Source organism: Petaurus breviceps, unplaced genomic scaffold, assembly GCF_028583685.1.
Source record: "Petaurus breviceps papuanus isolate PSGF00001 unplaced genomic scaffold, PetGlider_PUasm1.0 551, whole genome shotgun sequence".
NCBI classification, from domain to species: Eukaryota; Metazoa; Chordata; class Mammalia; order Diprotodontia; family Petauridae; genus Petaurus; species Petaurus breviceps.
In genome coordinates, this window is record NW_027186372.1 from 28102238 (window position 1) to 28129714 (window position 27477).

Sequence of the window (27477 nt, forward strand, 5' to 3'; positions counted from 1 at the left end):
GAAGAGAAGAGAAGAGAAGAGAAGAGAAGAGAAGAGAAGAGAAGAGAAGAGAAGAGAAGGCCATACATTTCCTTATTTGATCTCTATGACCAAGATAGGTCACTATAATTGCCTAATGTTCAGTTTTATTGTTCATCTAAAAGCACTTATCAAGCTCCTATTATGTCTTCCCAAGCTTCTCCAAATTCCTCACATTTATCATTTTTCCCTCTTGTTTTTTTTTAGTCCATCTTCTCTGATGATACATTTCCTAGTTGTTATATCTTCTGTCATTTCTTATATGTAAGTTTTTAAAAAAAGCAGGAAGGATAAAAACCATGGTTTTATTTGATGTCATAACAATAAATACTAACAATATTCAAACTGCAAATATAAAGGCCTCCCCCAAAAAAATGAAAATCACTGGGACCAGGATAAGGTGACGAATATCACTATTTTCTCATCTACTACTGAAGTTTTCCCAAATAATTTCCATGAGTCTACAGAAAATGAGCTTACTCTGGTGCAGTTTATAAACAGTAGTTACTTTCTCTACCTCTGAAATAGTCAACAAAATATTAAGCATGAAAGAATATTAACAAAATAGTGACCTGAGCACTATTTCTGTCTGAGCCCCATAAAAATGGGAGATAAGAATATGATGGGGATGGAGCCAGATAGCAGGATGAAAGCAGGGACTCACCTGAGCTCTCCCTCAAACCCCTTCAAATCACTCTAAAATGTGGATCTGAACAAATTCTAGAGTGGCAGAATCCACAAAAAGACAGAGTGCAGCAGATTTCCAGTTCAAGACAACCTGAAAGGTCGACAGGAAGGGTCTGTTGCACTGAGCTGTGAGAGTACAGTCTAGCGGGTGGGCTGCACCAGCACAGACCTGGCCATAGTGAGACCAGAGCAGACCCCAGGGAACTGAATCACTGGCAGCAGTGGTGATTCCCAGACATCTCAGTATAGGAGGGGGGTAGGGATTGGTTAGAACAAGTAGAGAGAGAAACACAATCCTGCAAAGGGATTGTGGCAGTGGTAGCAGCTGCTCCTGGGATTATCAGTCCATAGACTGAATGTTTGAAAGTCACCTATTTGAACTTCCAGGTGCCAAGATGGAGGAATAAACAGTAAGTTACTCTCACACTCTCTTATTGATCTTGAAAAATCCAGAGAATATTGCCCCAGGAAAAATCCTGGAATAGTGGAGCCAGCAGAAAGAGGGGGTACAGCAGTATTACAGATCATGAGGAGATTAATGAGAAAGGTCCCTTTTGCTGTGGCAGAAAGGGACCAGTATAGGACAGGAGTTGTCCCAGCAAGCCAACAGCAAGCCAGCAGGAGATCCTGAGCTCTAGGGGGACAGAGCACACAAGCATCAACACTAGGCACACACCACCTCCAACTGAATACCAGGTAAACTACCAGACAACTATCACATCTAAGAGCCAACATCTAAGCCCAGTAATCAGGCCCCTAGCCCACAGCACCAGAAGTCTGGGACAGTGCCCTCTAGGTCCCAGAAGCAGAGATCAAATTGAAAATCAAGAAAAAAGGCAAACAACACGAGTAAGAAGAATTTTTAAAAATACAACTATAGAGAAATACCTTGGTGACAGGGAAGACCTAAACACAAATTCAAGCGAGGACAACATGGTCAATACACCCACAACTGGAACCTCAAAGGGGAATATGAACTGATCTCAAGTCCAAAAAAGCCTTCTTGGAAGAGCTCAAGAAGGATTTTTCAAAGTCAAATAATAGAGGTAGAAGAAAAACTGAACAATTCCTTCAAAAATACTGTTGACAAAATGGGAAAAAAAAGTACGTTGAAGATAAAAACATAGTAACCACAATAATAACATATGTATATAGGACTTTAAAATTTGCAAAGTATTCATCATAATTTATTTCCTTTAGGCCTCACAATAACTCATGAGGTAGGCAGTACAGGTATTATGATTTCCATTAGGAAAATGAGATTCAGGGAAGTAAAGATATTTGCCTGCTCATTGTAACAAAGCTAAAAGCAACATAGGCAGAATTTGAACCCAGACCTTCTGATATCCAAGTCTAGTATACCATCCATGCTATCATGTTGCCTCTCTCAATGAAAATATGTTGTAACCTACTTATATTACTCAGCAAAAATTAACATTTTTATTAATCAATCAACAAGCATTTATTCAAAACTAATATTGTCAGGGACTGTACCAGAGACTTAGGATACAACGACAAAATGAAACTTTTTCTGCCCTAAGGGAGTTTACATCCTACTTATACATTATACATAGTTGTTTACAAAATTATTTCCTCAAAACCTTGTCAGTTGGATGAATATTGTCTTCATATGATAGGTGAGAAGACTGAGGTTCAGAAAGTTTCCATGACTTACCCATGGTAATGCATTTAATAGCAGAGCTGAGCCTGGAACTTACAACTCCTAGTTTCAACTCTAAAACTCTTTCCAACATACCAGTAACAAAAATTCATCTTTCCTTTTTAAGATTTCTATAATTCATACTTGCCCCCTTCCTTACTCCTGTTCTTATTCTAATACCTCAAAATTAGGTTAATAGTATGGGGGAAATTTTCAAAAACAATTTAACTCAAACAGTTTAGTAATCATGCTTCCATCATAGTGTTGAGTCAATTGATTGGCTTTTCATTATTTTGTACCTGTTTTAGAATTAAGGAACTGAACTGCTAGAGGGTGATTAAATAACCTAATTAGTCAAAACAAGGAGTAACATTAATAGATCAGAATTCACAGTTTCTGAATTCCCAACCTGCTCCCTAGCCAAATTTATTTCAGTTCCCTCATCTGCAAACATCAACACCTGCAAAATGAAGTACATAAACATTTTCCATGCTTTTATTTAAATGTGGAAATCTAAAGAATCAAAGCATCCTGATCACCAAAATAAGTCTTACAAGGAAATTACAGTACGTTACCTTAAAGTCACAAGAGAAAAACACACGGACTTAATATAGGTCTTAGTTTCTTCCTCTGAAAAATGAAGAGACAGACTAGGTTGTTTTTCAAGTATTGGCTTTCTCTCTTTAGTTCCAATATTTCCTCTCCTAATACACTTGTCAACTGAGATATAATTGGTTCAATCATCTAAGGCAATAGTATCAAACTCAAATAGAAATGTCCACTAAGCCATGTATGTATAAAGATCTTTACAGACCACACATTCACTTAATACGACTACTTTACATTATCTGTGGTCTAGTGTGTTTATTTGTATTTGTATTTATTTCCCTTTTACATTTGAATCTGGTTAGCTATACTGAATCCCTTGCTGTGGGTTTGACACCTCTGAACCTAAAAGTCTGTCCCAGCATTCTAAATTCAAAGGTCCCTTCTAAGTTTCCTTCCACATACATATTTTATGTTTTATATTTGAACACCCCTTACAGTTTTGACAACCTTTGTTCTATGTTTTCTCCTGGATATAATTGTCTTTATTCTAAACTCTGAAATTATATGTCCTAGGATTCTTTCCATTGCTAATATTATGTGTTCAAAGATGTCTTCACAACTCTGACAAATTTTGTTCTGTGGAGATCAGGTCTAATTTATATATAATATTCTATATTCTATCCCAGGTCTTCAGGAGCACTTTAAGCTCTGGCATTATATGTTCTAAGGTCCATTCTAGCTCATCCCATACTCTGAGTTGGAGGTCTAACATTCTGTGACCTAGAGGATAATGATTTGCTGACTTTAGCCAATTCTATTAACCACAACATGTTCTAGTCAACTCAATCCTGATGTATAAGATGATTGCTCGCAAGAAATCTAACTACCTCGAATAATTTTGCAAGAAATAATGTCATCCAGTCTACTTGATTTGAAAAAAAAAACAAACCTAGAAAAATAATCATGCAAAGTACCAATGTACATCATCCATTTAACTATACCTGTGCAAGATATGGTTAAAAACAGTTTCACTCCCCATGAATATTATGTACTTTTCTATTTTTTCCTAGTATAATTACTTTTATTTTTAAGAATTCGTTTATACAGCTAGATCTCAATTAGTGCGAATAATAAAACCCTTGCAGTGGCTGCCCTTTTATAATTATGTAAAATATAATCATTGTTAATATGTTATTTGGCTTTAGTTCAATGGAAATTTACAATGTGAATTCAAATAATACAATCACTTCAGGGGTATTCATTACTCACAATAACTGAAGTCCAGCTTTTTCAGGGATTTTGATTTATTTAAAAATAAATGTGTTATTAAATATATATGTATGTATACACACATACACAATACACTTTTTTTTTTCAAAGATAGCCATAGAAACTTTGAGAGGTTTGGAAAGAGTTTCTAACTTTACAAAAGCCAGGATGTAAAAGAGAGGGAAGAGGACCAGGAATTAAGGTATAGCAGAACCAATTACACACTTTTAATAATAGCTCAAGATTACCATTTCCAATTTACACAAAACACTTTCATGGCAATATCTTTGTGTGCCATAGCAAAAGTATTATTATCCCCAGGAAACAGAGATTCAGAAAGCATAAACAATTTGCTCAGAATCACATAGCCACGGACCATCCAAACTGGGATTTGAACTAAGGTCCTAAATTTAGTGCTCCTTCTACCATAGCACAAAATCTTTTCAAAGACAAAAAACCATCTCTATTTTTTTTACCCTCCATATTTGCCCCCTCCCGGCTCCTTACAATCATATGCCCATCTTTTTTTTTTTTTTTTCGGTCTGGGCCAATCCTTCCAAAAGTTAATTAATTCTGCTTTTCATGGGATTTTCTTAAGATGCTAAGGAGCCATTTGGGGAGAGAAAATAAAAGTTATACCAAACAATAACAAGCAATTTATAGTCTGAATGTTACCCATACTGTATTGGCTTATTTTTATTTCACAGTTAATCTCCTAGCTCACAAAAGTTTTATCGGATTGGAGGCATGTGCTGTATTCCCTTTATAAAATTTTATAGTCCCTTGCTATTTTCAGGGGCTTGTTTTATGGGCACAATTTGCTGCTTTAATCTCACCCAATTGTCATGTTTTAAATCATGGTGTATAAAAATGTCCTAAAAGGAGAGATGTGCTGAAGGGTAGTACTTAATTACACTTAGTGCCTGATTTAAATGTTATCTTCGCTTTGCCAAGTGCCAGACACAGAGTAACCCTGGCCGTGCAAATCTGCATAAACTGATACGAGTCATTACTGGGCTTTTAATAGCAACTCACTTGGGCTCGGGCAGCATTTTGATGAAGGTGGGCTCTTCCTCCTTACATCAGTATCTGTGCAAATTAAGGCAGTTAAATGAACTGGCTCCAATCACTGGTATTATGGAAATGGGAAACTACAGGTTGTGTTCTATAAGCCATCATTGAGCCTTTCCTCCAGGCATTCCTCAGATCATCTCTTGGCCTAACTTTACAAATTCACATCTACCCAAATGCAATGGATAATGAAAATTTGTTTAGAGCAGGAGAGGGAAAAGGGAAGCAAAGGACAGAAAAGTCCACTCTTATAAATTTGTATTAAATACTAACAACCTTGAAAGGCTTAATTTCTTTAAAATTGTATTTTAAGATATATGCAGCACTAATGATCAAACTTGGACCTGGAGAAAAAGGGAGAAAAAGCACCTCCCTCTCTTCTTTGTAGAGGTGAGGGACTATGGGCAGGGAACATTGAAAACATTGTCAGACTACATTAATGTTTTGGTTAGTTTTACTAAATAGCTTTTTTTCTCCTTCCTCTTTCTTTTTCATTTGGTAAAAGGAATTGCTGAAAGAAACATGAATTTTTGGACAAACAACATAAGAATTTGTTTTATTTGACTGCATATATATTACAAGGTTTTTGTTTCCTTTTTTATTTCTTTCAGAGAGTGGGGGGAGGGAAGCAGGAGAGAGAGATAATAATGTTCATTAATTTTAAAAAATATAATATATAACAATTATACATTTAAAAATAAATATAATAAATGATGGCCCTCTGGGGAATAGAGGATGGACAGACTTGGAAATAAAAGTAAAATCAAAATACAAAAATATTCATTTAAAAATATATTTTTAAAGTGCAGTGTATTTCTTTCTGGGTATTTGAGAAGGCTTGATGATGATCTCAGTTCATTTGGAAAAATGACTCCACCTTTCTCTTTTCTTGTAAGCTTTTAACAAAGAATGCTCAGCAGGGCAAAAACATAGGGCTATGATTACACATTCTAAGCAGCTGTTAGCATCCACGACAAACACTGTTTTCACCTAGCCCAAGGTAAAGCTGGCTAAATACCTATGGGCCCTCCCATCACAGCAGGAAAGTTTGGAGAGAGAAAAAAATTACCATCTGCACACACCCAATGACTGGATTCACCCAGCTACTTAGGTAAGTGTGCACTATATTTCCCCAACAAATACATCTTAGGAGGCAGGGTAGAAGAGACAAAACACTGATAAGGTGACAGGAGAACCTCACACAGTGCCAGGTGTGACACAGGAGAACCTCACATAGTACCTAACAGAGCCAGGCAATGACAATTGTGATCACTACTTTTATAACATATCCAACTGAAATGGAAATAAATGCCTCAAATCGGTCCATGAGAGTCATCAAATCTGAGATGCAGGATGGCACAGCAGATAAATAACTGGCTTTGGAGTCAGGAAGACATCTTAAGACCCTCCCATGAGCACCCATGCTGGTTCCTTGCCTTCAGGCAACTCACCTTCTCAGTGTTCGGGGCAATTCTCTATAAATATAAATTACAAAGGATAACTGACCTAATGTATATGGAGAGAGAGCTCCCCACACTGAGGAGCCTGGAGGTCAAACAAAGTCATGAAAGTCTTCCTCTGATGCCTCATGAGGACAGGTGAGTCCTCAAAGGCACCATCAGCACAACACAAACTCTGATATATTCTACCAAGGTAAAAAAAAAAAAAGATTTTGATGACCTTCCTGGGACCAAATTACTATTCAAGAATCTGCACATATGTGTGAGAAAGCTGTGTAGCACAGTAGTTAGAATGCTGGACTTGAAGCTAAATCTAAGCTTGGCTACTTAGTGCCCTTGTGACCCGATTTACTTAACTTCTCAGGATCTTAGTTTCCTTATCTATAAAATAAAGATGTTGAAATAGACTGCATGACTTTCGAAGTCCCTTCTAGACTTAGAGCCCTGGAAAATGAAAAACCAAGTTTTCTTGTTTGTTTCTTCTTGTTGTTGTTTTTTGTTGTTTGTTTTGTCCAGACAGAACAACTCATGAAGACGATTTATTTAGGCAATGATAGATTGTGATCTTCATTGATGAAAGAAATGACTGCATTAGCTGGTGGAGTGGGTAGAGTGCCAAGCGTGGAGTCAGAAACACTCACCATCCAGAGTTCACATCAGGCCTCTGCTACTTACTAGTTTTGTGAACCTGGACAATTTATCTATCCATATTTGCCTCAGTCTCCTCATCTGTAAAACAAGGTATAGAAGAAACTGGAAAACCACTCCAGTATCTGTGCAAAGAAAAAACCCAAACACGTCACAAAGAGTCAGACATGATGGAAAATGGCTCAACAACAACATAAATGAGACAGCTGTCACCTTGAGTCATATGTGACCATGAGCCAATCACTGCATTTCCCTTGGTCTCCACTTTCTCAGATTTAAAATGCAAGGTTGCAGGAACTGGGAAACAACTAAGCAAAATTTAGTTACATTAATGTAATTGAATGTTGCATTGTACTATATGATGTGAAAAATTCAGAGAAATATGAAAAGCATTAATTAACTGATGCAGACTGAAGTAAGCAGAACCAGGAAAATGATATACACACTGATTACAATAATAAAAAGGAAAAGAATGACAACAAAAATGAATGCTGTGTCATTTTAATGACTGAACTTGACCCTAAAAAATGGAGGAGAGGGTCGGAGTCAAGATGGCAGAGGAGAAATAGGAAGTCCCTTCAGCTCCCATTTCCACCTCCTCTAATTCATGTAAAAGGTGACCCTGAACAAACTTTGGAGCTGCAGAACTCACAAAATGACACAGAGAAGCAAATGTCCCTCTGAAGATAGCCTGGCAGGCTGGCAGGAAGCAGCCAGCCCAGCACTCTGGGAGTCCAGCCCAGGAGCCCGAGGTTTAAGCCTCAGGGCAGCTACAACAAGCCCATAGCTGGAGGGATTTCAGATCACCAGCAACTGGGGCAGTTTCCAGAATTATCATCCCATACATACTAAGGACAAAGTGAAAGGTAAGTACAATGTGGACTTTGTGAACTGGGAGTTCAGCAGTGTGGTCAGGCCTTTAGCCCCTCAGAAGTGGCTGAGGCACAGCGGCCATGCAGCCACCACCACGTGGCTGCTTCAGAGCTCCTGGCCTTCAGATTGTAGGGGAACCAAGCAACCAGTCTGAGGGGTAATCACTTACTTTAACTTGCTTGGATCAGGATTTCAGTCTAGGGTGGAGGTCCTGGGGCGAGTGACCAGTTTGCCAGACTGTGTAGAGGCTTCAGAGAAGGCACCCAACTAATAGCTCCAGCAGCCTCAAGAACCCCAGCAATTGGGACAAAGCTACCCCCTCTGGTAGCAGAGTTCTACTGTAGAAAAAAGCTCAAAAGACAAGTAATTGAGTGACAACATGGGCAAACGACAGAAGCAAGCCAAGTACAGTAATCCAACTTTGGACTCCTTTTTGGGGACAAAAAGGATAAAAGCATGGAACACGAGGAAGACAACAAAGTCAGAACTCCTGCACCAAAAGCTTCCAAGAAAAGAATAAGCTGCTTACAGACCATAGAGGAGCTTAAGAAGGATTTAGAAAAACCAAATAAGAGAAGTGGAAGAAAATCTGGGAAGAGAAATGAGAATGATGCAAGAAAATTATAAATTGAGTCAACAATCTAAGGAAAATAACACCTTAAAAAATAGATTAACTCAAATGGCAAAAGGGGCTCAAAAAGCCAATGAGGAGAAGAATGCCTTAAAAAGACAAATTTGCCAGGTGAAAAAAGAATCTCAAAAGCTCACTGAAGAGAATTATTCCTTCAGAATTAGATTGGAGTAAATGGAAGCTAGTGCCTTTATGAGAAATCAAGATACTATTAAACAGATCCAAACAAATGAAACAATAGAAGGCAGTGTGAAATATTTCATTGCGAAAATCACTGACCTGGAAAACAGATCCAGGAGAGATAATTTAAAAATTATTGGACTACCTGAAAGCCATAGTCAAAAAAAGAACCTAGAAATCATCCTGCAAGTAATTCTCAAGGAAAATTGCCCTGATGTTTTAGAACGAGAGGGGAAAATAGAGGTTGAAAGAATCCACCGATCACCTCCTGAAAAAGATCCCAAAAAGAAAACTCCTAGGAATATTATAGCCAGGTTCTGGAATTCTCAGATTAAGGAGAGAATATTACAAGCAGCCAGGAAGAAACAATTTGAATACTGTGGAAACACAATCAGGATAACCCCAGGATCTGGCAGCTTCTACACTGAGGGATCGAAGGGCTTGGAATATGATATTCCAGAGGTCAAAGGAGCTGGGATTAAAACCAAGAGTCACCTACCCAGCAAAACCGAGTATCATGTTTCAGGGGAAAATATGGTCATTCAGTGGAATACAGGACTTTCAAGCATTCTTACTGAAAAAACCAGAGTTGAAGAGAAAAATTGACATTCAGCTACAAGAAGCAAGAGAAGCATGAGAAGGTAAACAGGGAAAAGAAATCATAAGGAACCTATCAAAGTTGAACTATTAACATTCCTACATGGAAAATCAATAATTATAACTTATGAAACTTTTCTCAGTAGTTGAAGGGAATATATGTGTCTATATATGAGGGTATATGGGCAGATGAATACATATGTGAATGTGTGTATATATGTTTAAAGGTATACATAGACAGAGGGCACAGGACCAATTTAACAGGAAGGGATGATACTTAAAAGGTAAAATTAAGAGGTGAGAGAGGAATATAATGAGAGGAGATGGAGAGAGACAGAATGGGGTAAACTATTTCATATGTAAGAGGGAAGGGAAAATGGTTACAATGGAGGGGAAGAATAGGAAGGCAAAAGGGAATGGGTCAACCTTATTCCCGTTGAATTTGGCTTGAGGAGGGAATGAAATACACACTAAATAGGGTATCTCACCCTACAGGAGAATAGGGGGGAAGCGGATGAGACAGGGGAGGATGGACGGGAGGGCAGGTTGGGGGGGAGGGAAGTTGGAAGCACCCACTTTTGAAAAGGGACAGGATCAAAGTAGAGAATGGAACAATTGGGGGTGGGATAGGATGGAGGGAAATATAGTCAGTCTTTCATAATATATCCACTATGGAAATGTTTTACATAGCTACACATGTACAACCTATATTGAATTGCTTATATTCCCCATAAGGTTGGGTGATGAGGGAGGTAGGGAAAGAATCTGGAATTCAAAGATTTAAAATTTAACATTTAAAAAATATATTATTGTTATTAATTTTACATGTAGCTGGGAAATAAAGATATACAGGCACTGGGTCATAGAGATCTACCATGCCCTACTGGAAAGTTGGGAGAGGGGATGTTCAGTGGCATCGCTGTTTTGGGGTGATGGGTAAGGGGAAAAATGGGGAGAAAATTTGTGACTCAAAATCTTGTGGAAATGAATGATTTAAACTAAAAATAAAAAAATAAACTGCAAAAAAAAGATTTAAAAAAAATTTAAAAGGAAAGAAAAAGAACAAAGAACAACAACCAAAAAGACCAATGAAGGAGAACGTGCACTTCTATCCTTTCTTTGTAGAAGTTGGAGATCAAAAGTACAGAACTTTATGTATACTGGGTTATTTAAAAAATCTTCCTTTTTGTTCCATGGTACAAGGAATAGCCTACTAGACAGGAAAGGGGGAAGTAAATATTAGCAAATAAAGATGATTTAAAAATAAAGATATCAATAAAAAATTTAAATGTAGGCTTATTTGCTAGATGGTCTTTAAGGCTTTTTTTTTTTCATTCCTGAAGCTCTACTGTGCTGTCAGTAAAAACCTCTCAATTTCTATCAGCTAAGACCATATTTAAAATTAAGTAGAAAGTAGAAAATTTAAATATCCCCAATTTTTAAAGGTCTCTGCATCCTACAATCATATGGTTTATTTGTGAAAATCCTAAAAATTATTGAAGTTCCCACCCAAATCAAATATAGAATACATTAAGCAAAATAATATAAAAGTTCATAATTTAAAAAATATGAGAGAAATATGACATCCAAGTGAAATACTGTTTGTGACTCATCCCCTGCTGCTCTCTCACTAGTATTAATTCAGCAAGTATTTACCAAGTGGTTACTGTGTTGCCCACATCGTAGATGAAAAAAAAAAAGAATATGATGAAGCTTACAAAACCTAGTCCTTACCCTTAAGGAGCTCATAGCAAGGTGTCACAGTGGTTAAAATGTTGGAGTTAGAAAGCCCCATGTTCATATCCTGAATCAGATACTCAGCAGTTGCATGACCCTAGCGAAGTCACTTGACCGCTCTCTGCCTCAGTTTCCTCATTTGTAAAATGTGAATAACAATAACACCTAATTCCCTGTGTTTTTTGTGAGGATCCAGTAAGTTGCCAGCACTTTGCAAAATTTAAAGCACTATATAAATGTTAGCTATTGTTTTGTTCTGTTTTTCTTTTAATTAGTAGTAGTTTGAAGGTAGCTTTGAGAGGTGGTATAAAGTCATGAATAGCAAACTGGCCTTGGAGCCAGGAAAACCTGAATTCAAGTATCTCTTCTCTAACACACACTGATTGTATGGCTCTGGGCAATCTATATCCCCATGTACATGTGTTATCACCCCCTGCTAAGTTGTGAGGTCATAGAGAACAAGAAAAACATTGGCACTCCCATGATAACACAGGCTTTGGATCCAGTAAGCACTTAAATGCTTATTGAATTAAATTAAATTGCCCTGGGAAGGACTTCTGTGCATGACACAAACATAGCTTTTAGTCATCTTTTTCCCATTTGGACATGTCAGAATGTTTCTAGTGTGATGGTCCTGCACCTCTGCTGTTCTTTGCCATCATTCACAGATCACAGGACCACTGGCAAGTAGCTTCACAAACATGTTTACCACATCTTTCAATATTTTGAATATAGTTCAAGATTCAGTCATTCAGGCTAAGAGTTCTTGTACATTGGGGCATGGAGTATCTTTCAGGAACCATCAAAATAGACAATCAAATCCTCTTCTCATTGAAAAACAAGTGTAGTGCAATAGAAAGATCAGTTGATTTGGAATTGGAGGATTTGAGTTTGAATATCAGCTGTAATATTGATTGTTCATAAGAGATATAAGTCATTCTATCTCCCTGGGTCTCAGTTTCTTCATCTGAGAAATGAGGGAGTAGGAATAGGTGACCTCTTAGGTACCTTCCAACCCCAAATTTATGATCCTGTGATGCAAAGATCCAATAGGAACTCAAGAAAAGGAGAGCTTAGGGGGAGTACATTAATAGGGCATGATTAATTGGAATAATACATTTAGCACATGAAGCATTTACAGATGTTTGTTAAATTGGAATGACTGGACATGATTCTCAGGAATAAAACAAATACCTCACTGCTCTTTTGTTCCCTTCATTTGTCCCAATTCAACTTGATTCTCTACTGTTCTTCTAAGCACTGACCTTTAATCACAACTAACATCCAGTGACATGGAAACAGTTGGCTTTGGTTTCAATGTTGTGGGATCCAACAAGTGAAGTTTTAGTGCTAACTTCAAATTTCTGGGCATTTTCTGGGCTTTGTAGAGAGTCTTCTGATGTTATTGCAATGTTGTTTTTTAGCATGAATTCATTCCATAGTGAACAAGTAGTATTATTATTATTATTAATCTGAAACAAATTAATCTTCCCTATTCTAGGCTGCCTTGCTTCATTACGTTTTATTATCTCCCACAGTGAAAGCACAGCATATTTTTTGTGGCTAATCTTTTTCCCCCTTATTGTATCCTTTTAATTGTTAAAAAAACTTCTTAATGCCAAGTCCATTTCCAAGAATTAGTGTATTAGAATTGCCATATTGGTTTGATTCAACATTCCATCAGCCATGTAGTCAATCTCTGACTAAGAACGTGTTTATCCGCTTTGACCACAAACTGCATAGCTTCAAGATGTGTTACAAATACTGCACTGCTCTATAATAACTTATAGTCTGTCTACCTATCTATTTCTTATCTATTGATAAGAGATCCATAGATTGACTCATGGATAATAGATCCATTATATGTATTCATGTGTGTGTATAAATATATATATACATATATTCATGTGTATGCATATATACACAAATATATATGTGTGATTATAATCTTGTTTTACTTATTGTTATTATGCTATTGCATTATATATACATATGTATGTATATACATAGTGTGTGTGTGTGTGTGTGTGTGTGTGTGTGTGTGTGTAAGTGACCTCCTTGGAGTTAGGCAGAACAGTATGTAGAATGCTAGACTTGAAGTCAGAAAGACCTAAATTCAAATCTAGCTCCAGACACTTATAATTAGTGTAACTCTGGGCAAGTTACTTAACCTCTTCAGTTTCATTTTCCTCAACTGTAAAATAAGCACTTACCTCCCAAACTTGCTGAGAGGATAAAATGAGATAATATAATCACTTAGCACAGCACTTAGCATATACTAGGTGCTTAATGAATGCGTGTTTCCTTCTTCCTTTAAACTGATTTCATGACACTGTAAAGCTTTCTACTTAAATAAGACATAAGCATATATACATTGGAAGTGAAAGGTAAGATGAGATAGAGTGCTGGGAATAGAGTCAAGAAGAACTTAGTTTAAGTCTCACCTATTGTCCTTATTAGTTATGTGAGTGTGGTTAAGTCACTTAAATTCCATGAAATTTAGGCAATTATCTAAAGCTTATATGATTTGTTTTGAGATCTGCTTCAGTAGAGGGAGATATCAATCAAATAATAAATCCTTAACATGACATAGCCTTTGGAAGCAGTGAAGTGAATTGGAAGGAGTGATGGGTTTAGAGTCAAAGGATCTGGGTTCAAATCTCAACTTCTACTTACCATCTGAGTGATCTTGCACATTGGGCCATCATCAGTCATCTTAACTTTTGTCCTGCCACTGGACTCTGATGACTGTGGAGGAGAGAGTGAGGCTGATGACTTTGCACAGCTCTGCCTCACTTAAATCCAATTCATTTTGTGAGTCAAGACATTGCCCTCCTGATGTCATTGGTCCTCTTTGAGAACGAAGGACGAAAAACAATCTTGCCCAAGCCCCATCTCTATGCATCAGTTTCCTCATCTGTCAAATGAGTGGGTATGACTGGATGTCCCTCAGATCCCTCTGAATTTTAAATCTATGATTGTCCAGTACTTATCTTACTTTAGTAAATTTCAACTCTGAAGCCTTCCTATGGGTACAGAAGTGGTGCTAGTTTCTCAAGCATCATGCCAGCTGAACTCCAACAGGTCCTGTTAAGGTAGAGAGGTTTTAAGTTTTATTTCAGTGATGGACTGCATTTCTTTTTTTTTTTTTTTTTTTTTTTTTGGGGGGGGGGGGGGAAGCGGGGCAATTGGCGTTAAGTAACTTGCCCAAGGTCACATGGCTAGTAAGTGTTAAGTGTCTGAGGCTGGATTTGAACTCAGGTCCCGGACTGCATTTTTTTATTGAAAATCAACCTAGCTAAGTTCAGAGAGGTTTTTCACCAGGTTGACCTCAAGATGATGATTTTTTTATGGCCACATCAGCCCTCAAAAACTGCAACATGGTAGAAGTCAGTTAGTGACAAGAGTACCCACACCAGTGAAATTGGAAATCTCTGTAGCATGGGATTAGTAACAACAAAAACAAGTAAGTATATGTCTTATAAGGATACACTCCCAAGACTGTAAGTCCTTTGAAAGCATGTACTACAGAGAGGGGAGGGGAGGGAGAGAGAGAGAGAGAGAGAGAGAGAGAGAGAGAGAGAGAGAGAGAGAAGGAAAGAAAGAAAAAAATGAAAGAAAGAAAGAAGGTCCTCATATAAGCAAAGTCACAAATGTAGTAAATAACAAGATGGGGATTCAAACCCACGTTCTCTGGATCCAACACCAAGGCTCTTTCTTGATGAACTATTTTGAACTCATGAACATGATGAACTATTTTGGAACTCTTGTATTTTTGCGTACTATATCCTAGATAGGACTTTTATTTTCCCCATTTGTTCATTTCTTTGGCATACACATAGCAAAGGGTTTTTTTTTAATATTGGTTTGAATTGGTTCAAGTATTTTTTAATATGGAATGCTTCACGAATTTGCACGTCATCCTTGTGCAGGGACCATGCTAATCTTCTCTGTATCATTCCAATTTTAGTATATATGCTGTCGATGAGAGTACGGTTCAAGTATTTTTAATTTTCATTTTCAGTTCTAAATTCTCTCCTGCCTACCTGCTTGAACTCCAAAAAGACAAAAAAAAATAACATTATACGTATGAAATCATACAAAAATTTTCCTATGTAAGACATACTACAAAAAAAAGCAAGAATTTTTTTTAAAATGTTTCACTCTACACTCAGAGTTTATTGGGTCTCTCTCTGGAGGTGGATATCATTTTTCATTAGGGTCCCTTTGAAATTGTCATAGATTACATGAGGAGTTAGTGAGTCATTTATTGGTGATTATTGTTACAATATTGCTGCTACTGTGTAAATTGTTCTCCTGGTTCTGTTCACTTCATTTTATATCAGTTCATATAAGTCTCCCCAGGCTTTCCTGAAATCATCTCCTTCCTCATTTCTTACAACACAATAGTATTTCATCACATCATATATCATAACTTGTTTAACCATTCCTCAATTGGTGAGCATGCCCTCAGTTTCTAATTCTGTGCCACAACAAAAAGAACTGCCATAAATACTTTGGTATATATGGTCCCATATCCTTTTTATTTTATCTCTTTGGGGTATAGACCTAGTGGCAGTAATTTGGGGCCAAATGGTATCCATAGATTTATACCCTTTGGGAACAGAATCAAATTGTTCTCTAGAATGATTGGACTAATTCAAAGACTTACCTACAGGGCTTTGGTGTATCTATTTTCCCACATTACATGCAGCATTTATCATTTTTCTTTTTGGTCATCTTAACCAATATGATAGGCATGAGGTGGCACCTCAGAATTGTTTTAATTTTCATTTCTCACATGAGTATTAAAAGCTTTAATTCATTCTTCTTAAAACTTTCTTTGATCATTTATCCACTGGGGAATGATATTTATCCTTATAAATTTGGCTCAGTTCCCTATATAGTTGATAAATTAGACATTTATCAGAGAAGCATTTTGTAAATCGTTATTTTCTCCAATTCCTTGCTTTGCTTTGACTCCATTGGATTTGTTTGTACAAAACTTTTTTTTAATTCAATACAATCAAAATTATGCATTTTATCTCCTGTGATTCTCTCTCTCTTTTTTTGGTCATGAACTTTTCCCCTATCCATAGAGCAGACTGGTAATTTTTTCTATGCTCCCCTAATTTGCATATACCACCTTTATGCCTAAATCATGTACTCATTTTGAACTTATATTGTTATATGGGGTTAGATGTTGGTCTATGCTTACTTTCTACAAGACTACCTTCCTTTTTTCCAAGTATTTCTTTTTTTTTTTTGTCAAATGGTAAGTCCTTGCTCCCAAAGCTTGGGTCTTTGGATTTATTAAGCACTAAGACTCTAGCATAGTGATATCATTTTGGTCCTTTTCAAGAATGAAGGACAACAACCAATACTCATTTTCTTCTATAGATTGTTTATAATTTTTTTGTCCTTTGACCTACCAATCTATTTCTTAATCAGCACTAAATTGTTTTGATGATTACAGCTTTGTGGTATAGTTTGAGATATACTGCTAGGCCCCCTTCCTTCATATTTGTTTTTCACATTTCCCTTGTGAATTGACCTTTTGTGCCCCCAGACAGTTTTTTATTAGTGTTTTCTAGCTCTAAAAAGTAATTTTTTGGTAGTCTGATTGGTACGTTATTGAATGAGTAAATTAATTTAGGTAGTACTGTCATTTGTATTATACTATCTCAGCAACACATGATCAATTAATATTTTTCCAATTGTTTAGATCGGTCTTTACTTGTGTGGAGGGTGTTTTGTAATTGTATTCATATAGTTCCTGTGTGTATTGGCATGTAGAATCCCAAATATTTTATGCCATCTGCAATTGTTTTAAATGGAATTTCTCTCTTCCTGCTTGGTTTTGTTGATAACAAATAGAAATGTGGCTGATTTGGGGACTTTTTAAAAAATATCGTGCAATTTTGCTAATGTTGTTTATTTTTGACTATTTTTTTTTGTTGTTTTTTAAGTTACATGCCCAAATTGTGGAGTTGATCTTGCTCTTTCCTCCTTTTTTCTTTTTTTTTTCTTTTTTTTAAGCAATTGGGGTTAAGTAACTTGCTCAAGGTTACATGGCCAGGTGTTTCTGGGTGGGTGCTAAGTGTCTGAGCCCGGGAGTTGATCTCCAGGTCATCCTGACACTGGAGCTGGTGCTCTTACTCGCTGTGCTACCTGGCCACCCCTACCTCCTTTGTTCTTAATAGACTTCATGATGCTATCTGGAATTACATTCTTCATCTCCCTTGCTCATTTTTGCCAAAGGTTAAAATCTTATAAAAAAGACCAAACATGTATTGATATGTTAAGGCACAATGGATTTTTTTCCACTCAGTAGTATTTTATTTTTTCCAATTACATGTAAAGTTAGTTTTCAGCATTCACTTTTATAAGATTTTGAATTCAATTTTTTTTGCTCCTTCCCTCTCTGCCCTCCCTCCTCCACAGGACAGCAAGCAATTTGATATATGCTATACATGTACAATAATTTTAAACATATTTCCACATTAGTTATGTTGTGAAAGAAGAATGAGAACAAAAGGAAAAAAAACACAACAAAGAAAAACAGGAGAAAATAGTATGCTTTGATCTGCATTCAGATCCCATAGTTCTCTCTCTGCATGTGGATAGCATTTTCCACCATGAGTCTTTTGGAATCATTTTCGATTATTGTGTTGCTGAGAAGAAGTAAGTCTATCAAAGTTGATAATCACACAATGTTGCTGTGACTGTATACAATATTCTCCTGGTTCTGCTCACTTTACTCAGCATCAGTTCAATTCTTTCCAGCTTCTTCTGAAATCTACCTGCTCATCATTTCTTATAGCAAAATAGTATTCTATTACATTCATATAGCACAACTTGTTCAGCCATTCTCCAATTGATGGACATCCCCTCAATTTCTAATTCTTTTCCACCACAAAAAGAGCTGATATAAATATTTTTGTATGTATGGGTTTTTACCCCTTTTTAATGATCTCTTTGGAATACAAACCTAGTAGTGATATTTCTGGATCAGAGGGTATGCACAGTTTTATAACTCTTTGAAGATAGTTCCAAATTTGCTCTCCAGAATGGTTGGATTAGTTCACAACTCCACCAACCATGTATGAGTGTCCCAATTTTCCCACCTCTTCTCCAATAATTATCATTCCCCTTGATTGCCATATTAGCCAATCAGATAAGTGTGAGGTAATATCTCAGAGTTGTTTTAATTTGCATTTCTCTAATCAATAGTAATTTAGAGATTTCCATATGACTGTAGATAACTTTAATTTCTTCACTAAAGAAAACTGTCTGTTCATATCCTTTGACCATTTATCAATTGGGGGATGACTTCTATTCTTATAGAGTTGACACAGTTTTCTATTTATTTTACAAATGAGAAACACTGGAAGAAAAAAATGTTTCCCAGCTTTCTGCTTCCCTTCTAATCTTATTTACATTTGTTTTGTTTGTGCAAAAACTTTTCAATTTATCATAATCAAAATTATCCATTTTGCAATTAATAATGTTCTCTATCTCTTGTTTGGTCATAAATTCTTCCCTTCTCCATAGATCTGACAGGGAAACTAGTCCTTGCTCTCCTAATTTGCTTATCATATCACCTTTTATATCTAAATGTCATAATGGATTGAGTGCTGGACTTCCTTTTAGAAAGATCTGGGTTTGAATCCTGCCTCAGACATTTGCTAGCTATGCAACTCTAAAATACCTCAGTTTTCTCATCTTCAAAATGGGAATTTTTAAAATTTTACTTGTTTATTTTTAATATTCTTTTCATTTTGAGTTCCAAATACTCTCCCTCCCTCCTTTCTCATATCATCTCTTTAAGAAGACAAGCAATATGATATCAATTATGTATGTGAAGTAATACAAAACATTTCTATATTAGCCATGTTGAAAAAATAAAAATAGTAAAAATCAAGAAACATAAATAAAGTGGGAAAAAATGTATGGTTCAATCTGCGTTCTCTTTCTGGAGGTAGAAAGCATTTTCACTCTGAATTCTTTGTAATTGTCTGGGATCAGAAGAGCTAAGTCTTTTGCAGTTGATAATAATTAAAATATAATATATTATATATAGCATATATCATATAATATATACATATAAAACATAATATAAAATTTTTACTAGTTCTGCTGACTACAATTTGCATAAGTTCATTTGTCTTCCCAGGTTTTTCTAAAACCATCCTGCTCATCTTTTCTTATAGCACAATAATGTTTCATCACATTCATATGCCACAATTTATTCAATCACTCCACAAGTAATGGGCATCCTTTTGATTTCTAATGCTTTGCCCACCCTAAAAATGGCTACTATAAATATTTTTGTACAAATAGATTCTTTCTGTTTTTCTTCAATCTTTTTGGGATACAGACTTAGTAGGGGTATTGTGGGGTCAAAGGGCATGCATGGTTCTATAGCATAGTTCCAAATTGTTCTCCAGAATGGTTGGACAAATTTGTAACTCCACCAGCTGTACATTAGTGTTATTTTCAACATCACTTTCAACATTTATCATTTTCCCTTTCTGTCATGCTAGCCAATCTGATGGTTTGTATATCATAGTTGTTTTAATTTGCATTTGTCTAGTCTATACTGTCTTACAGTATTTTTATGTGACTATTGATAGTTTTGATTTCTTCTCAAAACTACCTGTTCATATCCTTTCATCATTTTTCAATTAAGGAATGACTCATATTTTTAAAAATAACTTTAGCTCATATATCATAGAAATGATTCCTTTATCAGAGAAAAAGGATATTAATTTTTCATTAGCTTCCTGTTTTTTCTTCTAATTTTAGATACATTTGTTTGTGCAAAACCTTTTTAATTTCACATAACTAAAATTATCCATTTGACTTACCATGATCCTCTTCATATCTTGTTTGGTCATAAATTCTTCAGTTGTTCATAGATCTGACAGGTAAAATTTTCCATGTTACCCCTTATTTATTTATATCATCTTTCATGTCTAAATCATGTGCACATTTGGATCTTATTTTGGTACTCAATGTAAGATGTAGGTCTGTGTCAACTTTTTTCCAAATTGTTTTCCAATTTTCCCTTTACTTTTTATCATATGGTGACTTCTTATCACAAAAGCTTGAATCTTTAGGTGCATCAAACATTGGATTTTCATGGTCATTTACTATTGTGAAACATGTACTAAATCTACTTGACTGACCTACCACTCTATTTATCAAACAATACTGAATTTGTTTGATGATTAACATTTTGTAATGTATTATGAAATCTAATACTCCTAAATTACCTAAGTTACCTTCCTTTACATTTTTAATCAATTCCCTTAATATTCTTTACCTTCTTTTCCTCCAGATGAATTTTGTCATTCTTTTTCCTAGCTTGAGACATTTGCTAGCTGTGTGACCCTGGGCAAGTCACTAAAACTTGTTTGCCTCAATTTCCTCATCTGTAAAATTACAGAAGAAAATGGCAAGCAACTCCAGTAACTTTGCCAACAAAATCTAAAATAAGGTCACAAAGAGTTGGACATAACTGAAATTAACTCACCACCAACAATTTTTTTTTGCTTTTGCTTTAATACTCTGATTGCTACTTCTACCTTTTTAAAAAAAATTCAGCTAAAGCATAATAGATTTTGTTTTAGTCCCTTATTTTAACTCTGTGTGTTTCTATTTTTCAAGTGTGCATCTTGTCAGTAATATATTGTTGGGTTCTGGTTTCTAATCTATTCTACTATCTACTTCTATTTAGAGGGTGAATTCACCCCAATCCTATTTCCTTCCATCCTATTTTCTTCTCTATATCTTTATCTCTTTTTATACATTATTTTCTCAAAAATATGTTTTGTTTCTGATTACTGCCTTCCTTCTGCCCTCCCTTTTATCACTTCCCCCTTCTCTAATCCCCTTCCCCTCTTATTTCTCCATAGGATAAGATAGATTTATGAACCCAATTTAATATATATATATATATATATATATATATTAGAAATAAAAGAAATATATGTATATATTTTCTTCTTTTTAAAATCAGTTTAGAAGAGATTGAGGTTCGAGCATTACCATCCTCCCATTTTTCACTCCATTGTAAAAGCTTTTCCTTGAATGCCTCTTTAATGTGAGATTATTTTCTCCATTCTTCCTCTCCCTTGTCCCTTCTTCCAATACATCCTTCTTTCTCAATGACCCATTTTTTATCACCTCAGCATAATTGATTCACACCTGAGCCTTCTATGAAGAATCCTTCTAAATACCTGAATAATGATAAAGTTCTTAGGAGTTATATGTATCATTTTCCTATAGAGCAATGAAAATGATTTATTCTTATTGCCTCTCATATGATTTTCCTTTCATGTTTACTTTTTTATGCTTCTCTTGAGTCTTATATTTGAAAGTAAAATTTCCAATTTATCTCTGCTCTTTCCATCAAGAATGCTTGAAAGTTCTATATTTCATTAAATGTTTATTTTTTCCTTTAAAAGGATTATATTCTATTTTGCTGGGTAAGTTCTATTTGGTTGTAATCCTAGTTTGTTTTGTTTTGTTTTCCTCCTTCCCAAATATATTTTTCCAAGACCTCTCTGCTCCTTTCATGTGGTAGCTGTTTAATCTTGTGAGATTCTGATTTATGTGATCCTGACTCCATGATATTTGAATGGTTACATTTTTACTATTTGCAATATTTTCTCTTTGACCTGGGAGTTCTGGAAACTAACTATAAAATTTCTGGGAGATTTCATTTTGGGATCTCTTTTAGGTGGTGACCACTAGATTCTTCCAATATCTATGTTATCCCCTAATTCTAGGATATCAGATGTTTTGCTTTATAAGTTCTTGAAATATGATGTCTAGACTTTTTGATTGTCACTTTCAGGTAGTGCAGTAATTCTTAAATTATCTCTCCTCAACATATTCTAGCTCAGTTGTTCTTTTTTTAAACAAGATATTTTACATTATCTTTTCTTTTTTCATTTTTTGTTATTTCTTGATATGTCATAGTCATTAGCTTCCACTTACACAATTCTAACTTTTAAGGAGTTATTTTCTTCAGTACTTTTGTGCCTCCTTTACCAAATTGTTAATTGTCTTCTAATAATCTTCTTGCATCACTGTCATTTTTTTCAACTTTCTCTCTACCACTCTTATTTGATATTTAAAATCATTTTAGCTCTCCCAGGAATTCCTGTTGGGGTTATATAGGATTTATATTTTTCTTTGAGGCATTGTAGCTGTTTTGTCATCATTGTCTTCTGTGTTTTCATCTTGAGGTTTCCTGTGAAGAAGATGGCTTGTTATGGTCAGGTTTCTTTGGTTATTGTTTGCTCATTTTTCCAGCCTATTTCTAAACTTTGAAATTTATATTAAAGTTGAGCTCTGATCCCAGGGTGAAGTGACAAGGGAACTCTCCTAACCTAAAGACTTGCTCATGCTGCTGTTTAAAGAGCTAGTTCTGGGGGTTTCAAAGTTTTCAGTGCTTCTAAGGATGTTGTTTTCCAAAGGAGAAATGTGGTCACTGATCTCCTGGCCTGCGCTCTGGTCTTTACCCAAGAAGACCCCTTAATGCTGCTCCTCAAGGCACTGCTTCATTTTAATCGAGTTATGTTGTCCCTCAGGGGCCCTGCTTGCTTGGGACTACAAGCATTGCTCTCCACCCTGGAATGGTGATCTGAAAGTAGGTATAAGCAATGGAGTTGCCAAACAGTGACATATCCGGTGTCCAGAAGTCACTTGTAAACTCTTTCTGACCAGTTTCAAGATTCCCTTACCATCTCTGGCTTAAAAGCTCCTGAAACTTCTGCTGCTGCTGTTGCTACCTCCAAAGCCCACAGCTGGTGTTACTGCCATTTAAATCCCATACCAGTCACCAACTCTGTGTCACATACCTCTCCTTCCAACATCCTAAGGTTTGGATGAAAGAAATGTCTCACTTCAACCTCTTGCTGGCTATGCACTTCCAGAATTTGATTTGAGGCTTTATTTTAAAGTGTTTGGAGAGAAATGTAGGGAAAATATGGGTGCTTTCTCTACTCCACCATCTTGGCTCAACCCCTGGAAGTCTCTACAGAACAATAATTATAATACCTACCTCATAGGACTGTTGTGACCATCAAAGGAAATAATGTATATAAAGCACTTTGCAATCCTTAATGTACTCTTTAAGCAATTGAGTGCATATTATGGTCAAATCATATGCTATTTAATTTCATCTTTCTTCACAAAGATTAAATACCATCATTAAATACCATCCCTGCCCAAAAGCAGATTGTAACCTATTTGGGGAGTTCAGATGTGCATGCTAATAACTATAATACAAGTAAAAACCATAAGAGAGATTCACACCCAATGCTATAAAGAGTGGGGAAAAAAGCTATTATATCCAGCTGGAAGGGTCAGATTAAATTTCATTGAAGAAGTGGTACTTAAGTGAAACTTTAAAGTACAGGGTAGAATTTTAACAGGGATTGTAGTGAAAGGAGCATAATGGGAAAATGAGATGGAAAGGATATTTTACATGAAGGGAATAAAAGACAATAAATTAAGAAAAGCAAGCATCCCAGTATATATGAAGTAAAAGTACTATAAGATAAGGTAAATTGTAAATAAATTTGACACCTCACAATTTATCACCATAAAAGTAGAGTTTGAATTATTTTGTCCTAAATTCATTATCATATTATTTTACACCAAAGTTCAGGTATCAGCTATTTTCTCCTTCTCACTCCTTTATAACATTAACCCACAGATGATCTTTGTCAATTTAGCATTTTCCTGCCTGGAAGATCTAAACATTATCTGCCAGTTTACTGATCTCTGTGGTCATGTCCACTTCTAAATCAGATATGGAAATGTTTTCAGACCTCTATTCCAAATTCCAGTGTTTATTCTTCTCCATCCAAAAAGTTCCCTTTTATTCCTCTCTGTTTGCTTCCTTCAAGCCAATTTATTTCTTATAATGACACAACACTCCTGTCACTATCTTAGTGACTCCATCAAAGCAAAAACAGCAACACCAACACATATTACCACTATTGGTGTCAAACTTTGATGAAAATAATTTTGGAATGAGGGAAACCATAGGAAAGGAAGAGTATGGCTGATCTTTCTAAAACAATGCTGTGCTTTTATAAACAATTTTGTTGGGACAGAGTCAAGATAGCCGAGTATTAGCAAGACCTCCCCACTGCTCCGGCTTCCACCATACCCAATCCATGTAAAAGGGGACTCTAAACAAACTTTGGAGCTGCAGAACCCACAAAATGACACAGAGAAGCTAACCTCCTGCTGAGGACAGCCTGGCAGGATAGCAGGAATAGGCCAGCACAGGGCTCTGGGAGCTGAGCCCAGCCCCACACCTAGGCTTTAGCCCCAGGGCGGGCCTGACCAGCCGCCAGCCAGAGGGACTCCAGATTAGCAGCAGCTGTGGCCATTTCCAGATTTATCAACACATAGATGGAAGGACAAAGTGAGAGGTCAGTGCAGTCTGGACTTTGGGACCCAGTAAGTCCCACATGGAAAAATAATAATTGTAACTTATGAAACTTTTCTCAGTAGTTGAAGGGAATAGAAATATATATTTCTATACATAGATAGGGGCACAGGACCAATTTAACAGGAAGGGACGATACTTAAAAGGTGAAATTAAGAGGTGAGCGAGGAATATAATGAGAGGAGATGGGGAGAGACAGAATGGGGTAAACTATCTCATACAGAAGAGGCAAGGAAAAATGGTTGCAATGGAGGGGAAGAATAGGAAGGCAAAATGGAATGGGTCAACCTTATTCCCGTTGAATTTGGCTTGAGGAGGGAATGAAATACACACTAAATAGGTTATCTCACCCTCCAGGAGAGTAGGGGGGGAAGGGGATGAGAGGGGGGATGATGGAAGAGAGGGCAGGCTGGGGGGGGGGAGGGAAGTTGGAAGCACCCACTTTTGAAAAGGGATGGGATCAAAGTAGAGAATAGAACAAGTGGGAGGTGGGATAGGAGGGAGGGAAATATTGTCAGTCTTTTACAATATATCTACTATGTTATTGTTTTGCATTAGCCACATATGTACAAGCTATACTGAATTGCTTATCTTCCCAGTAAGGGTGGGAGATAAGGGAGGAAGGGAATGAAGCTGGAATTCAAGGTTTTAAAATCAAATGCTTAAATATATACACACACACATATATATATGTAACTTATTAAAAATTATTAAAAATAATATTATTAAAAATAATTATTAAAAAATAATAAAAAAAACAAACAATTTTGTTAGAAGAGAAATCCATTAAAAATAGCACCCCTCTGTTTTTCCCCCAACTTATACTGGCCCCGGTAGGTTGAGTCCCCAATGGAAGGGCCTTTGGGCTAAATTTTGAAGTTACTTAGGGTTCTAAAACCTACCAATATTTTTATCATTAATGATCAATCAAATCAGACTAGTTTCCATTAACATTCAGTTGATACCAATTAATAGTGGGATATTTAGAAAGAAGGCATAGAATAACAATAGCTACAGAACATTCTCCCAAAATATATGGGTCACACTGCCCCATCACAAAGGCACATAGCATCCATGAAGACAGGGGGCACAAATACAAAAGGAGCACATGTAGAAAATCTGTGGCAAAGGAAAGAACTCACAACTCCTGGTTACTACAAGTCATTCCCCCCCCCCTTCCTTACAAAGTACCTCTTAGGAATGATTCCCTGCTTAACAGGCACCTGAATGGGCTTCTTAGGATCTCTGCTTCTGGTGAGTACATAGCTGGCACTTCTCATGTAGTCGGGAGGGGCCTCATTCCTATTGCAAACTCTGCTGCAACATCAATTGCTTCACTAAATACTACCACAGCAACTATCACCATTCAATTACAGGTGGGATCCCTTACCTTCTGCTGGTCTGACATCTCTTATAAACAGTCAATGATGGGGCGAGAGGACAGTATAAGAAGTTAACACTCTAGGTTCCCCTGCTTGCTGCCCACTGGAACTATTAAAAAGATGTGCCTCGGAGGCGGCCAGGTGGCACAGCGAGTAAGAGCACCGGCTCCAGTGTCAGGATGACCTGGAGATCGAATCCTGGGCTCAGATACTTAGCACCCACCCAGAAACACCTGGCCGTGTAACCTTGAGCAAGTTACTTAACCCCAATTGCTTAAAAAAAAATAAAAAGATGTGCCTCCACAACGATGCACTTTCAAGAAAGATTGACCTGCTTTCAGACTAGTTTGCTGGGAATTGTTTTGTTTTTTTGTTTTGTTTTGTTTGTTTTTTATACAGGGAGCATGGCTGATTATCTTGAATGATCACAAACTGTTTTCACTGATTCATTCTAAGAGGTTCCACATCTGATATAGGTACCATATAGGTATGCATGTTTTTTACACATTTAAAATCTCATAATGCAATTTATGGAACTAATGCTACACAAAAAATGAGCAAAATTTAAGCCTGCTTCCCCACAAAATGAGATTATATAGAAGAGATTATTGGGGGAAATGTTTGTACTTTTTCTCAATATATCATTTTTTTTGCCTTTTGGAGCGAGAAGGGCAAGGCAATTGGGGTTAAGTAACTTGCCCAAGGTCGCCCTGCTAGTAAGTGTCGAATTTGAACTCAGGTTCTGCTGACTCCAGGACCGGTGCTCTATTCACTGTGCCAACTAGCCACCCTCTCAATATATCTTTGAAGTAAATATATCTTTGTATGAAGTTAAAACTAAAAAATAATTAAAATGTAAAATCTCTAATGATCTTACACTGATTTTATTGTAGGCCTTATAATTATTTTGAGGTAAAAGTGTGGAACTCCCTCCTCTGCATTCATTTAATACTTTTCCAACATTTTTAATTTTCTGTTTTCAGTCATAAGAAGACCATATCTATCAAGCATTAGAATCAGCTAGCATTTATGTTTTCACATGTACATGATTCTATGTGAAGCCAGTCAATTAACAGAAAGAATAATAATATGTTAGTATGTTAGTTTTGAATGAAGTGTCATAGAGGTTAACATAGCTACTAACTCACTGGATACAAAACCCTTGTGAGCTTGGCAAAGAAGTTTTTTAATGCTAATTTTACAAATTAGGAGACTGAGGCATATATAGAAGTAATTTG

The 27477-nt window shown here is 36.3% G+C and overlaps 1 long non-coding RNA gene and 1 other non-coding gene across 2 annotated transcripts in view; both read right to left on the reverse strand.

Moving 5' to 3' along the window:
- LOC138172558 (uncharacterized) overlaps positions 1-27477 on the reverse strand; it is a 264181-nt gene that overhangs the window by 180677 nt on the left and 56027 nt on the right. The window lies entirely within an intron of this gene.
- Positions 15268-15374, reverse strand: LOC138172893 (U6 spliceosomal RNA). Its single transcript, XR_011171261.1, has one exon. It is a non-coding gene; the product is annotated as a U6 spliceosomal RNA (small nuclear RNA).